This window comes from Mercenaria mercenaria, chromosome 10, assembly GCF_021730395.1.
Source record: "Mercenaria mercenaria strain notata chromosome 10, MADL_Memer_1, whole genome shotgun sequence".
Taxonomy (NCBI): Eukaryota; Metazoa; Mollusca; class Bivalvia; order Venerida; family Veneridae; genus Mercenaria; species Mercenaria mercenaria.
The window spans coordinates 25,757,360-25,763,948 of NC_069370.1; the positions used below are offsets into that span (position 1 = coordinate 25,757,360).

Below are 6,589 nucleotides of genomic sequence, written 5' to 3' on the forward strand. Positions count from 1 at the left end.
CCGTTTTGAGTATGACGTCGTTTTTTCTATTATTTGACATAGTGACCTAGTTTTTGAGCTCATGTGACCCAGTTTTGAACTTGACCTAGATATTATCAAGATAAAAATTCTGACCAATTTTCACGAAGACCCATTGAAAAATATGGTCTCTAGAGAGGTCACAAGGTTTTTCTATTAACCTATTGACCTAGTTTTCAAAGGTACGTGACCCTGTTTTGAACTTGACCTAGATATTACCAAGGTGAACATTCTCAATAATTTTCATGAAGATCTCATGAAAAATATGGCCTCTAGAGAGGTCACAAGGTTTTTCTATTTTTATATCTACTGGCCTAGTTTTTGACCGCACGTGACCCAGTTTTGCAACTGACCTAGATATCATCAAGGTGTACATTCAGATAAATTTTCATGAAGATCCATTGAAAAATATGGCCTCTAGAGAGGTCAAAAGATTTTTCTAATTTTAGACCTACGGACCTAGTTTTTGACCGCAGTTGACCCAGTTTCAAGCTTGACCTAGATATCATCAAGATGAACATTCAGACCAACTTTCATACAGATCCCATGAAAAGTATGGCCTCTACAGACCTACTGACCTAGTTTTTTAAGGCACGTGACCAAGTTTCAAACTTGACCTAGATAACATCAAGGTGAACATTTTGACCAATTTTCATGAAGATCCATTCAAGGGTATGGCCTCTAGAGAGGTCACAAGGTTTTTCTATTTTTAGACCTACTGACCTAGTTTTTGATCGCAGTTGACCCAGTTTCAAACTTGACCTATATATCATCAAGATAAACATTCAGACCAACTTTCATACAGATCCCATAAAAAATATGGCCTCTAGAGAGGTCACAACGTTTTTTCATTATTTGACCTACTGACCTACTTTTTGATGGCACGTGACCCACATTCAAACTTGGCCTAGATATCATCAAGATGAACATTCTGACCAATTTTTTTGGAGATCCATTCACAAGTATGGCCTCTAGAGAGGTCACAAGGTTTTTATATTTTCAGACCTACTGACCTAGTTTTTGACCACACATAGCCCTGTTTCGAACTTGACCTAGATATCATCAAGATGAACATTCAGACCAACTTTCATACAGATACCATGAAAAATATGGCCTCTAGAGAGGTCACATGGTTTTTCTATTATTTGACCTACTGACCTAGTTTTTGACGGCACGTGACCCACTTTTGAACTTAACCTAGATATCATCAAGATGAACATTCAGACTAACTTTCATACAGATCCCATGAAAAATATGGCCTTTAGAGAGGTCACAAGGTTTTTCTATTATTTGACCTACTGACCTAGTTTTTGATGGCACGTGACCCAGTTTCGAAACTGACCTAGATATCATCAAGGTGAACGTTCTGACCAATTTTCATGAAGATCTTGTGTAATATATGGCCTCTAGAGAGGTCACAAGGTTTTTCTATTTTTAGACCTACTGACCTAGTTTTTGATGGCACGTGACCCAGTTTCGAACTTGACCTAGATATCATCAAGGTGAACATTCTGACCAATTTTCATGAAGGTCTTGTGAAATATATGGCCTCTAGAGAGGTCACAAGGTTTTTCTAGTTTTCGACCTACTGACCTAGTTTTTATCGGCACGTGATCCAGTTTCGAACTTGACCTAGATATCATCAAGGTGAACATTCTGACCAACTTTCATAAAGATCCCATGAAAAATGTGACCTCTAGAGTGGTCACAAGCAAAAGTTGACAGACTGACGCACGCACAGACGGACGACGGACACCGCGCGATCACAAAAGCTCACCTTGTCACTTTGTGACAGGTGAGCTAAAAACAATCCAAAACTGACATATTGGCAAACTTCCAGAGCTCTGCATACAACAGTTTCCAGGAAAGCTATATGTACTAAGCTTGGTCACAATATCCTGTAGCAAAAATGAATTTTAAAATGAAATTAAAATTTGCAAAGAAATAGCCTATAGTAAGCAGTATACTGGGGTTTGATCCTCGGCCGTGTAATACCAAAGAAAAATGGTAGCTCAGCATTTAAAAGGGTTGTACCAGGAGGTAAAATAAGCACAGGTAAGTACCTGTTACTGGATACCTAGTTTGTTGCACAAGAGGGTCATTCTAATTTGTTTTAGGAACTCCTGTCCCCTATTGTTTTTTCTACTTTTGATGATAAAAATGAATGTAAAGCATGTTAGTTACCTTTAGTAATACATATGTGACAGATATCAGTTGTTTATTTTATTTTTTTATTGCACTTCTAATAAAAACTTTCTTTTATCATGACCAGGGATAAGGAAAACTACGTGTCCCTCAACTGGGCGTGACTTCAACAAACGATTTAATGCATACAGGCAATACTTATTACCGGTAGCTAATTTCAGTGGACTTGTTTGCTTGAAATAAATTTATGTGCTACTTGCAAGTAACATCATAAAAACAAGAGGGTCATGATGACCCTGGATCGCTCACCAGAGTAATATGTTTCAAATGTAAAACTGATGATTTTTAGAAAATTTTTGGAAAATTTTCCAATGTACAATCAAGTAACCCCTAGGGCGGGGCCAATTTTATCCCGGGGGTCATGATTTGAACAAAGTTTGTAGAAGTCGACTAGGCAATGTTACATATAGAATATCTAAGATCTAGGCCTTCTGGTTTATTTTAAGCAAATTTATGAAGATTGCCCTATGTACAATAAAGTAACCCCTGGGGCTGGGTCAATTTGACCCTGGGGGGGTCAAGATTTGAACAAATTTTGTAGAGGTCCACTAGGCAATGCAACATGTTGAATATCTAAGCTCTAGGCCTTCTGGTTTATTTTTAGAAAATATTGAAGATTTTTCTATGTACAGTCAAGTAACCCCATGGGGCGGGGCCAATTTGACCCCGGGGGTCATGATTTGAACAAATTTTGTAGAGGTCTACTAGGCAATGCTACATGTGAAATATCTAAGACCTAGGCCTTCTGCTTTATTTTTAGAAATTTTTTGAAGATTTTCCTATGTAAAATCAAGTGACCCCTGGGGCGGGGTCAAATTTGACCCTGGGGTCATGATTTGAATAAATGTTGTAGAGGTCCACTAGGCAATGCTACATGTGAAATATCTAAGCTCTAGGCCTTCTGGTTTATTTTAAGAAAATTTTTGAAGATTTTCATATGTATAATCAAGGGACCCCTAGGGCGGGGTCAATTTTGATCCTGGGGGTCTGATTTGAACAAATTTTGTAGAGGTCCACTAGGCAATGCTACATTTGAAATATCTAAGACCTAGGCCTTCTGCTTTATTTTTAGAAATTTTTTGAAGATTTTCCTATGTAAAATCAAGTGACCCCTGGGGCGGGGTCAATTTTGACCCCGGGATCATGATTTGAATAAATGTTGTAGAGGTCCACTAGGCAATGCTACACGTGAAATATCTAAGCTCTAGGCCTTCTGGTTTATTTTAAGAAGATTTTTTAAGGTTTTCCTATGTAAAATCAAGTGACCCCTGGGGCGGGGTCAATTTTGATCCTGGGGGTCTGATTTGAACAAATTTTGTAGAGGTCCACTAGGCAATGCTACATGTGAAATATCTAAGACCTAGGCCTTCTGCTTTATTTTTAGAAATTTTTTGAAGATTTTCCTATGTAAAATCAAGTGACCCCTGGGGCGGGGTCAATTTTGACCCCGGGGTCATGATTTGAATAAATGTTGTAGAGGTCCACTAGGCAATGCTACACGTGAAATATGCAAGCTCTAGGCCTTCTGGTTTATTTTAAGAAGATTTTTTAAGGTTTTCCTATGTAAAATCAAGTGACCCCTGGGGCGGGGTCAATTTTGATCCTGGGGGTCTGATTTGAACAAATTTTGTAGAGGTCCACTAGGCAATGCTACATGTGAAATATCTAAGACCTAGGCCTTCTGCTTTATTTTTAGAAATTTTTTGAAGATTTTCCTATGTAAAATCAAGTGACCCCTGGGGCGGGGTCAATTTTGACCCCGGGGTCATGATTTGGACAACTTTAGTAGAGGTCCATTAGGCAATGCTACATGTCAAATATCTAAGGTCTAGGGTTTCTGGTTTTCGAGAAGAAGATTTTTTAAGATTTTTCTATGTAAAATCAAGTGACCCCTGGGGCGGGGTCAATTTTGACCCCGGGGTCATGATTTGAACAAAATTGGTAGAGGTCCACTAGGCAATGCTTCACACCAAATATCTAAGCTCTAGGGCTTCTGGTTTTTGAGAAGAAGATTTTTAAAGTTTTTCCTTTCGGTTGCCATGGCAACCAGAGTTCTGCATGGAATTCAATTCTTTGAACAATTTTTAGAGAAGATCATCCAAGGAACATCCCTGTGAAGTTTCATCAAAATTGGCCTGTTGGTTTAGGAGGAGATGTTGTTTAAAGGAAAGTGTGGACGGACGGACGGACGACCGACGGACGGACGGACGACGGACGGACGGACGCCGGACGGTGAGCGATCACAATAGCTCACCCTGAGCACTTTGTGCTCTGGTGAGCTAATAACTGGCATAGAAATTACAAAAAATATTGACTTTCACCTGTCCCTAAATTTTACGTCATTTCAGTAACCCATGTGGAATCCCTGTGATAGCTCAACAGATTTAAGTATTTATTGTCTTTCAAAGGGGTGTCATAGAAGAATATTGTGATGTTTTCATTTTAAGAACTTAGTCTTTTACAAAACAAAATGGTATATGTACATTCTGATGGTCAACATGTTTTATTTTTAGTGAGTATACTTTTTGTTTGTCATTAACATAACTCTTATTTAAGCCTAATTGCTGTATCAAGATTTAAGAGAATTACACCCACTTGTAGATTTTGCATACATGGTTCCACAACTTGAATTTAAAATACTTATTTTGACTAAACAAAGTAGTGACAAAATGTAAACAATTTGTCATTTCCGTACTGTCATTTCCATAACGTGGTTGTAACAGAAATGACATTTTGTTATTAAAAACATAGACTTCATTACAGAAAACAATTCTTCAATTTATGTTTTATACAAATGTTAAAAAGTGTTTTTGGAAACCTTACTTTAAAACGGAATGTTAACGTGAAATATAGCACCTGTTAATTTAATATGTCATTTCCGTAACTCTGATTGCAAGCAGATCTCTCATAATCTGTGTACAAATACTTGTCATTTTACAAAGTCTTTTAACCTTTGAGACACGTTTGTTCTGCAAAATAATGTTTTCAATGATGTTGACAGATTCAAGTGTGTTCTAGTTAGAGGAAATTGTATCTGTGGTTACAGTAATGACAAAGTGTTTGGAAAAGGCAAACAAGAAACATATTTAAAATAATGTTAAAACGCTATTTTCCCACTATAGATTAGTTTTCTACTTAAAAATAAGCATCTGTATGTGGCTAAACCAAAATTTTCAAAATTATACAGCTTAAAAATTTTTTTATCCCTGAAAGTTAAAGAATTAATAGAATGACCAAAGTTCTTGAGCTTTGTAGCTCACGTTATATGTTGATTATATGCGACATTAAATAAAGCTTACCTTTACCAAGGGCCATAAATCTTGTTTTCCTTAATCAATCAGAATTAAACTTGCAGTGCCTCATTGCCCTATAGCAGTTAATATTTCTACCATGTTTTATTGAAATCCTTCCATCCATGTCTAAGATATGACTCTAGACAGACAAAAAATGGAATAAAACACTTTATTACATACTCGTTTCTATTCCCCGTTAAGTTACACTGGTACCGGAAACGTCAATATTTTTCCATACACTGTCGCCTGAATTTCATATCTGGTGCGTGACGTAATTCAGTGTGTGCTGTTGCACTATTTTTTTCTTTTTAGTTCAGTATTGTCAATCCTATTCAGGCTATTGAACATATTTATGATATTTAAATAATATCTATACGTGTAGATGCGTATGTAATAAAAAGGTTATTATCTTTGCATCGGGAAATATGCACTCGTTCTTCAGCGGAAGAATATTGCGCTCCTGAAGTCGCGCAATATTTCCGCTGAAGAACTCGTGCATATTTCCCCGATACAAAGCTAATAACCTATAAATATTAATCATTAATGTATGTATGCAAGGGCCATAACTCTTGTCTTGCAATCTGATAGAAACTAGAAGGTTGGCATTTTCCTACAGCAGTTAAAATATGTACCATATTCTATTCAAATACTACAAACCTTGTCATAGATATGGTTTCAGACGGACGGGTGACAACGCCAGAACTACTATTTTGGTAGATCTAGAGACTATGCTTGTGTTGTCAATATCTTCCAAATTGAAACTAAACAAAAAGTATCCATTTTCAACCTAAAAAAGTATGCTAATTAACAATGTACAAAAGAACCCGTTTTCTTACAACATGTAGTGTAATATAAGAAGAAGAAGAAGAACTGTCACTAAAGCTCAACCAACATATGGTACGTTTCTTCTAGTGTCATGTATATTTTCTGTCATCCGCAGAACCTCCACCAATGTTTATGTTAAGCAGATAAGCTTAAATAAAACAGCAAATTTGATTGGAAGACCTCTCACTATCGCCGTCATATTTTTTGAGAATTATTCTTTTTACTTAAGAATAAACGCAGTACTCTAC

At 36.8% G+C, this 6,589-nt stretch overlaps 1 protein-coding gene across 3 annotated transcripts in view; it reads right to left on the bottom strand.

Annotated features, from left to right (window-relative positions):
- Window positions 1-6,536, bottom strand: part of LOC123559598 (sialin-like) — a 107,540-nt gene extending 101,004 nt beyond the window's left edge. Inside the window, exons 1-2 of one of the 3 annotated variants that reach the window (XM_045351560.2) lie at window positions 6,353-6,478; window positions 5,523-5,655 (exon numbers count right to left, since the gene is read on the bottom strand). The gene's annotated coding sequence lies outside the window, so the exon portion shown is untranslated. Of the gene's footprint in view, window positions 1-5,522; window positions 5,656-6,352 lie in introns of all 3 variants that reach the window. The other 2 variants (XM_045351562.2, XM_045351559.2) reach the window with 2 other exon arrangements.
- Window positions 6,537-6,589: the final 53 nt, after the last annotated feature.